The sequence below is a fragment of the Bison bison genome, unplaced genomic scaffold (assembly GCF_000754665.1).
Source record: "Bison bison bison isolate TAMUID 2011002044 unplaced genomic scaffold, Bison_UMD1.0 scf7180017864498, whole genome shotgun sequence".
Taxonomy (NCBI): Eukaryota; Metazoa; Chordata; class Mammalia; order Artiodactyla; family Bovidae; genus Bison; species Bison bison.
Genome location: NW_011495057.1, coordinates 3,711,373 through 3,720,515, shown reverse-complemented (window position 1 = coordinate 3,720,515; position 9,143 = coordinate 3,711,373). Strand labels below are relative to the sequence as shown.

Sequence of the window (9,143 nt, the reverse complement as noted above, 5' to 3'; positions counted from 1 at the left end):
TTGTTTTTCTAAATATCTTCAGCAGTTTTTTCTATCTTACAGCAGTATTTTCTGACATAGGAATATATCTGAATTTTTCATCACATTATCTTCTGTCTGCTGTTTTCTGTACTTTGAGAGTGTTTTCTTAAGTGATGTAGCTTTTTGTTTTTTCTATTAAAAACCATTAAAAGACTGCTAAATATTTGATTACATTTAGTGAAGAAATTTAAAGGCTAAAATTTCTGTATGTCTTATGATTGTAAGTAAACCTCCTCAGATTTCTTCAGTGGTATCTTCAGCTGCTGGATGCTCAGATTGTAAATGGTGAGAAAAATGTCATGACTTCATGTGCTTATTAGTTTTTATCTCAAGACATAATGCATGCACATGTGCTCAGTCACGTCTGACTCTTTGTGACCCTATAGACTGTAGCCCACTAAGCGGCTCTGTCCATGGGATTTCCCAGGTAAAAATACTGAGATAAGTTACCATTCCCTTCTTCAGGGCATCTTCCCGACCCAGGGATCAAAAGAAAGAAAGTGAAGTCGTTCAGTCATGGCCGACGGACTGTAGCCCACCAGGCTCCTCCATCCATGGAATTTTCCAGGCAAGAGTACTGGAGTGGGTTGCCATTTCCTTCTCCAGGGGATCTTCCTGACCCAGGGATCGAACCTAGGTCTCCTGCATTGCAGGCAGACGCTTTACTGACTGAGCCACCAGGGAAGCCCAGGGATTGAACTGGGACTCTAACATCTCCTGCATTGGCAGGCAGGTTTTTTACCACAGGTGCTACCAATAACCCATGAATAGAGGGTGACCTGCACACATGCAGATTTCTAGGGGGGTGTGTGTGTATATATATATCTCTACATACATCCATATTTTATATGGTCTTCTGGAGAACTGGCTTATTGTCATCTGATTATATGTGCTCTCTTTTGTTTTTTAATCAGGGTAGCTGACAAAGAGCTCCTGCTGGCAGTAGAAGCCTTTGCTCTATTCTCTTTGCTCCTTTTGTTACCATCATCAGTATTATCTTCAGTCTGGAGTTCTTTTGGCATGGTCTTGATGCTATGGTTGTATTTTGTGAATTAACTATAAATCTAGATAATACAGTCCATAAGTCCTTATAACCATGCTCTTATGAAGTGCAGTGTGCATCACGATACCCTGAAAGCAGCCGCTTCGGTCAGCCTCTGAGTGGGGTCACCACTCTTCCCTGAAGTTACTGGGCATCCTGCACTTGACCCTTGACCAGGTGATCCATGGAGATGCATGTGATGGCACCGTTGTCAGTCTTGTCTATATCGTATTTGTATATGTAACATACATTCTAACATTTTTTACAAAAGTAAATATAAAAGATTTTCTAATATTCGTATGTCTCATGGATAAACACACTCCACTTTGGAGACTGTAAGGGAAAGCAAATAAAGAGCCATTAAAAAGGTTAAAAGTAATGCTGAGTTTGCATTTTAAATAGGTGTACTGGGTAGGAGTGTGAAGCGACTGTCTTTTCTCCTTCTGGACTATAAATTATCCAAGGATTCACCAATCTCTTCTTCTGCTTTGTATCCCTAGCCCTACCTTGAAATATAGTAGTACATGCCCAGCAAATATTTTTAAACTAAATTGGAATTCTCCTGAATTGGCAATTCTTCTTTGAAAATTAATTAATTTTTTGGCTGCACTGGTTCTTCCTTGCTGTGCATGGGCTTGCTCTGGTTGCCTCGAGTTGGGGCTACTCTTTAGTTGGGGTGTGCAGGCTTCTCACTGCGGTGGCTTCTCTTGTGGAGCACGGACTCTAGGTGCATGGGCTTCGGTAGTTGCAGCATGTGGGCTCAGTAGTTGTGGCTCGCAGACTTAAAGTTGCCTCATGAATATGGAATCTTCCTGGACCAGGGATTGAACCCATGTCCCCTACATTGCAAGGCAGGTTCTTAACCACTGGACTACCAGCGAAGCCCCTAAACTGGCAGTTCTTATCCAGAAGTCACCTTAGAATACTTAGTGGTGCTTTTGAAAAAACACTACATGGCAGTTTCAAGTGTTGGGGGTTGTTCCAAATACCAAATTCTAGTTAGGAGGAAGGAAGCAGATAAGCAAGCAGAAAATAGGACTGTGCCCTTCCCTTTAAGGAGACCCGGTGAATTCCTTAAATTACTTCCATCTTGGCCAGAACTTAGTCATGTGGTCACAGCTGCCAGAAAGACTGAGCAATAGAGTTTAAGATGGTGTTCATTTTTGTTCAGTCGCTAAGCCGTGTCTGATTCTTTGTGACCCCATGGACTACAGCACGCCAAGCTTTCCTGACCTGCACTATCTTCTGGAGTTTGCTCAAACTCAAGTCCACTGACTTGGTGATGCTATCCAACCATCTCATCCTCTGCCGCCGCCGCCGCCTTTTGCCCTCAGTCTTTCCCAGCATCAGAGTCTTTTCCAACAAGTTGGCTCTTTGCAGCAGGTGGCCAAAGAATTGGAGCTTCAGCAACAGCTCTTCCGATGAATATTCAGGGCTGATTTCCTTTAGGATTGACTGATATTGTTAATTAACCATGTTTCAACATAAAATAAAAAATTTTTTTAAGAAGATGCAGGGCAGTGAGTTCAGTTAACAAAGTGGGTTTCTTACTAAGGAAGAAGAGGACACTAGATATTGGGAGAAATCATAGTACATGGACCTTGTTCATTTTTTAAGTCTTGAGGCAGTAGGTTGGAGCTGAAACTGGGCCTTCTGATAAAAAACCAAGCCAGCTCTACAGCTGCTCTAGGTACACTCGTCATAGTGGAGAATCTTAGCTCTAAGCAGGTTAGGAACAGAAGAGATCTTTAAAAAAAAGAAACCCTTCTCCTGGAGGGTGTGGTTGCAGTCAGGTTCCTAGTCTGTGTAACAATCTCACCATTTTATAGTGATGTCATTCCTGACGGGAGTCCAAGGGATGGTTTTATAACAAATGCTTTGCTGTGGTCCAGGCAGCTCTGCTTGCCCTCCTTTATCTGTCTGGCCCATCAGTGTAGTAACCCCATCTACCCAGAAATGTGAGACCCTCTGGCAGTCATGTATGGATGTGAAAGTTGGACCGTAAAGAAGACTGAGTGCTGAAGAATAGATGCTTTCAAACTGTGGTACTCTACAAGACTCTTAAGAGTCCCTTTGACTGCAATGAGATCAAACCAGTCAATCCTAAAGGTAGTCAACCCTTGTACATTCATTGGAAGGATTGATACTGAAGCTCCAATACTTTGGCCTCCTGATGCAAAGAGCTGACTCATTGGAAAAGACCTTGATGCTGGGAAAGATTGAGGGCAAAAGAAGAGGGCAGCAGAGGATGAGATGGTTGGATGGCACCACGACTCAGTGGACATGAGTTTGAGCAAACTCCGGGAGACAGTGAAGGACAGGGAAGCCTGGTGTGCTGCAGTCCATGGGGTTGCAACGAATTGGACATGACTGAGCAACTGAACAACTGCTTCTAAGACTGTTGATCGTGAATTGCTGTCAACAGTGTTACTGGGTGTTTTGGTTATTGGCAGTGCCATGGGTTGGAAAGCTTATGGGGTTCCAAGTTAAAAGATCTTGGTTTCAGTTTTTTATTCTTTTGCTAACCTTTGGCAAGTTACTTAAACTTGATCATCTTCAGTTTAAATATATATGCATTCCTCATAGTATTGTTAGGAAGATTTAATGAACTCTAACAGTGTGTAAAAGTGCCTTTTAAAAACTAAAATGTTATGCATGTACTTTATCAGTTGTTGACACAGTAACAGCCCTGTGTAAGCAGAACCATTGTTTACACAAATGCTTATGAAGTCCTTTTTTTTCTTCTTCTGGCTAGGTGAACTATTATACTGAAGTTAAGAATACACAGATTTTAAGAGACATTTTTGCTCACTTAAATGACTGGTTCTGGAATAAACTGTGAAAAATAATACTTCTTAATACTGGTTAAAGAGATTTTATGATAAAAGTCATTTTACATTTGGTCAGTCCCCATCTATTTCTCCTGGTACTGCACTCCTGAATTTTCTTCATTTTAAAATGCTATTTCAGCAGTTAACTGTTGAGCATGTCATAGGCAACCCATTCTGGGCACTTAGGGAATATAGTTATGAACAGGTATTTAATGGAGAATTTAAGAGACATGGTTAAAAGAATAGGCCTTTTAAAATTCCAGAACTTGTATTGAGTAGGTTGATTTGGAATTTTACCATTTTCATATAGCCAACAATGATTTTTGATATTACACTGAATTTGTTTGCAGTGCATTTAATACATGCCATTACATGGCAGTTTAACATCCTGTTCTGTAATTTACATGATACATAAAAACCTTCTGAAATTTTTAATACACTATAATCTAGAATAATTTGGAGATTATACATTGATGTGGTGCTTTTAGGAATGTAATTCTATAAGTGCTAACTTCTGGAATGTAAAATGTTCTTAGTTATGGAAAGTACTGGTTATTGTAGTTCCTTATGTGACTGTTACAGTTTCAACTGACTCAGCTTTGCAATTGAAAGAGAAAATTACTATGAGATCTTACTTGTACCGAGTTATTTTAAATGCCAGAACTATTGACCAAGGGAGTGAAGTTCATGTGTATTGAATGTGCTGTTGGTGGCATACCATGCAGTGAATGGTACTTTTGTTTCAGAAGACATTTTTCTTTTTTGCTTCTTTTTTTTAAAAAAAAAACATGTAAAACCTCAACTTAGACATATTGTCATTTGTCTGTAGCATTATTCTCCCATTGGTTTTATTTTTATGAGAGGTTATTTTTAAAATCAATCTGACAAAAATAACTATCAAATATTCTGGGTTTATATTGATTCAAGTATCTTAAGCCCTTGCTTTTAAAACTCATCTATGTACTACATTGCTTGAGTGACTATTTACTGGGCTCTGTCCTACATGTAGGACTACACAGTTATTGCACAATTCCTCCTTGATTTAAAATGTCTGAAGATACATTTGAGAGTAATGGATTTAACAGATGATTAGCAATTACCAAGCTCCACTGCAGTCATTTTACTTAGAGCTGTATCAGTAAGTCAACAAGCAGATAACACCCTCTCCTTCATTCCCAAGACAGAGCTGAAGGGCAAAGAAGTATAGAGGCAATTCCCAGCAGGGTTTCCTTTCCTGTTGGCTGGAGCCAGATTGAGGAACATGGTAGTGCCAGTAAGAATGGAGTATGTAACAGTGCCAGGAGCAAGCCATGGTCTCCTATAAGCAAAGGGAAAATGCAGGAACAGCTGCTTTGTGTTGGGTTGACCAGATTAGTGTGAATGAGGCTTTGGAGGGCCTTGGATCTGATCTCCTTTGAAATCTCAGGGTGTACTTTTCAGTGCTGTGTGTAAGGCACATGCTGGGACCTACTGGTTGAAGACCTCTTTGTTTCCTGTTCTCTCTAGTTCTTACGTGCACCAAGGCAAAAGGAGCCACTGAAAGAACACTCGGGTACACATACCTACCTGTCTGCCTCCGGACACATGTTGTTTAGTCTCTTAGCCGTGTCCAGCTCTTTTACGACCTCATGGACCATAGCCCACCAGGCTCCTCTGTGGGATTTCCCAGGCCAGAATACTGGAGTGGGTTGCCATTTCCTCCTCCAAGGGATCTTCCCGACCCAGGGGTCAAACCCGCATCTCCTGCATTGCAGGTGGATTCTTTGCTGCTGAGCCACTGGGGAAACCTGCGTCTGGACACATACATGCTGCTTTTTTCTCCTCCAGCTAAGGGTGAGATGTCTTGTCTTAGCGAAGGCCAATTGTACTCGTATGGATTAGATCCCATCCTTTTTTGCAAACTCAGAAACATTATTCTAGCAGTTCTCTCCTTTGACTCCTATATCATTAATTTCCCCTTTGTTGACTCTTCCCCATAGATGTAGAAACACGCTGGCATATATTTCATAATAAAGCCTTATTGACCCTCACCCCCTTTCAGCAATTGCCCCAATTCTCTCCTTTCCTTTCTAGCAGAAAGAATGGGCCATACTTGCCTTTTCCAAGTCTCCTCTCATTTCTTCTGACTCCTGTGAAGCCTTTGTCTTCAGCATTCTCTCACTGTTCTGCTAAACCTGTCCTTGTCAAGGTCACCATTGACTTCCTCATCATCAAATCCAGAGGGCTTTTCTTAGTCCTCATGTTATTTGATCTGTCATCAGTGTTCAACATAATCACTTGTTCCCCCTTCTAGTACTTTGTTTAGGCTTCTAGAATTAGCACACACTCCTGAGTTTTCTTCAGTCAACCCCCCACCTTCCACCTTTTTTTGTGTGTTTCCTTTGCTGGTTCTTTCTTGTCTCTCCTATCAGAGGGAAATCTCAGTCCTTAGATTTCTTCCTTTGCCTGTCTCACTTTCTCCCTTAGTGATTCTATCTAGTTTTACAACCTAAAACATAATCTATTTGCGAAGGACTCTCAGATTGTATCTCCAGCCTGGAATTTGTCCCTGAAGACCTGCTTCCCTGGTGGCTCAGTCGGTAAAGCGTCTGCCTGCAATGCAGGAGACCTAGGTTCGATCCCTGGGTCAGGAAGATCCCCTGGAGAAGGAAATGGCAACCCACTCCAGTACTCTTGCCTGGAAAATTCCATGGATGGAGGAGCCTGGTGGGCTACAGTCCATGGGGCGGCAAAGAGTTGGACACGACTGAGTGATTTCTTTCTTTCTTTCACTTATCTACATGACATCTGCACTTGAACGCCTGATGATACCTCCCACTTACCATGTATGAGTTCCTGCTTATTCCAAGTCCTTCCTGTAGTCTTCCTGCATTGGGTCACGATGACTCTGTCTTTAACTATGGAGTCATCCTTGACTCTTTTCTCGAATCCTGTAGACCTGCCTTCAGAATATATGCAGAATCTGACTACTATTCATCACCTCCATTGCTATTATCCATCTCTTACTGGGATTGTCCCAGTAGCCTCTTAGAGATCTTTTTAATTCTAATTTGCCCTCCCCTCCAGGTCTCTTATTCAGCTTTTATCAGTCAAAGAAATTGTGTTAAGGTGTAAATCAAATAACATTACTCCTCTGCTCAAAGCTGTCCAATGGCTGCTCTTGTCAGTCAGAGTCAAAGCCAAAGTTCTTATATTAATCTGTAAGGTCTGTGGTCTTCCTGGGTAGCTCAGCTGATAAAGAATCCTCCTGCAATGCAGGAGACCCCGGTTCGATTCCTGGGGCAGGAAGATCCACTGGAGAAGGAATAGGCTACCCACTCCAGTGTTCTTGGGCGTCCCTGGTGGCTCAGATGGTAAAGAATCCACCTGCAATGCGGAGACCTGGGTTTGATCCCTGGGTTGGGAAGTTCCCCTGGAGAAGGGATAGGCTACCCACTCCAGTGTTCTTGCCTGGAGAATCCCCCTGGACAGAGGAGCCTGGTGGGCTACAGTCCATGGGGTCGCAGAGAGTCGGACACGACTGAGCAACTAAGCACAGCACAGCAGGCTCTGTGCAGTCCCCCTCCCCCCACACACCTTCCTTCCATATACTCCCTCATCTGAATCTCCTCCCATCAGACAAATCTGCTTGGCTACTGAGGCGTCTTTATTTTTAAATGTCTTTCTTAGTAAGAGGAAAACTGGGGCGGGCAGGGGAAGGGGGGGAAAGGCTTGAGAAACAAGAAAATTTGTGCAGTTGGAGAGGCATTGGTGAGATGGCGTAGAAGCAGGGCGTGAGAGTCAATGAAAACCCTAATGTGTGCAAGGGCACTTTGTAAATCTATAAATCAAAGTGTGTGCCTACCATCCAGTCCTGAAGATGTGTTTCCATACTTGATCATGCCTGGGACATGAGATCAAATCTTATTTTTCCTGAACTGAGAGCATGATTCAGCCTAGCTGTGAACCTAGATAACCTCTGCTTGCGTTCACATGAGAGCGCTGTGCCTCCCACCTCCAGTAACGCTATCATCTTCTACAAGCAGAAGAGCCTTTGTTGTTGTTGTTCAGTTAAGTCTTGTCCGACTTGTGACCTCATGGACTGTAGCCCACCAGGCTCCTCTGTCCATGGGATTTCCCAGGCAAGAATATTGGAGTGAGTTGCCATTTCCTACTCGAGGGGATCTTCCCGATGCAGAGATAGAATCTGTGTCTTCTGCATAGGCAGGTGGATTTTTTTTTTTTTTTACCACTGAGCCTCCAAGGGAGGCCGGCAGAGCCCTTACCCAGCTGTAAAGGACCAGACCCACTTTTCAACAGCAGTGTGGCAACAGCAGAGAAAAGTCAGCATATCATTGGTCCTCTAACCACAGAAATAAGTCTTAATGTAATTCTTTATCTAAGAGGTAAAATTAGATGTTTTTGGATTTAAGATGTATTTCAGTCTGAAGCCAGTATGTTCTGTTATAGCCATACATCCAGTAATAAGAAATGAGAAAGGCTGATGCTGAAAAAAGAAGATCTCAATAAAGGACAGAAATGGTAGGAACCTAACAGAAGCAGAAGATATTAAGAAGAGGTGGCAAGAATACACAGAAGAACTGTACAAAAAAGATCTTCATGACCCGCTTAATCACGATGGTGTGATCACTCACCTAGAGCCAGGATGTGAAGTCAAATGGGCCTTAGGAAGCATCACTACAAACAAAGCTAGTGGAGGTGATGGAATTCCAGTTGAGCTATTTCAAATCCTGAAAGATGATGCTGTGAAAGTGCTGCACTCAATATGTCAGCAAATTTGGAAAACTCAGCAGTGGCCACAGGACTGGAAGAGGTCAGTTTTCATTCCAATCCCAAAGAAAGGCAATGCCAAAGAATGCTCAAACTACGGCACAATTGCACTCATCTCATATTCTAGTGAAGTAATGCTCAAAATTCTCCAAGCCAGGCTTCAGCAATACGTGAACCGTGAACTTGCACATGTTCAAGCTGGTTTTAGAAAAGGCAGAGGAACCAGAGATCAAATTGCCAGTATCCGCTGGATCATGGAAAAAGCAAGAGAGTACCAGAAAAACATCTATTTCTGCTTTCTTGACTATGCCAAAGCCTTTGACTGTGTGGATCACAATAAACTGTGGAAAATTCTGAAAGAGATGGGAATACCAGACCACCTGACCTGCCTCTTGAGAAACCTGTATACAGGTCAGGAAGCAACAGTTAGAACTGGACATAGAACAACAGACTGTTTCCAAACAGGAAAGGGAGTACGT

At 42.5% G+C, this 9,143-nt stretch overlaps 1 protein-coding gene and 1 non-coding gene across 6 annotated transcripts in view; both read left to right on the top strand.

Moving 5' to 3' along the window:
* The window catches only part of OSBPL1A (oxysterol binding protein-like 1A), a 234,197-nt gene that overhangs the window by 127,886 nt on the left and 97,168 nt on the right, over positions 1-9,143 (top strand). The window lies entirely within an intron of this gene.
* Positions 6,456-6,528, top strand: TRNAC-GCA. Its single transcript has one exon. It is a non-coding gene; the product is annotated as a tRNA-Cys (tRNA).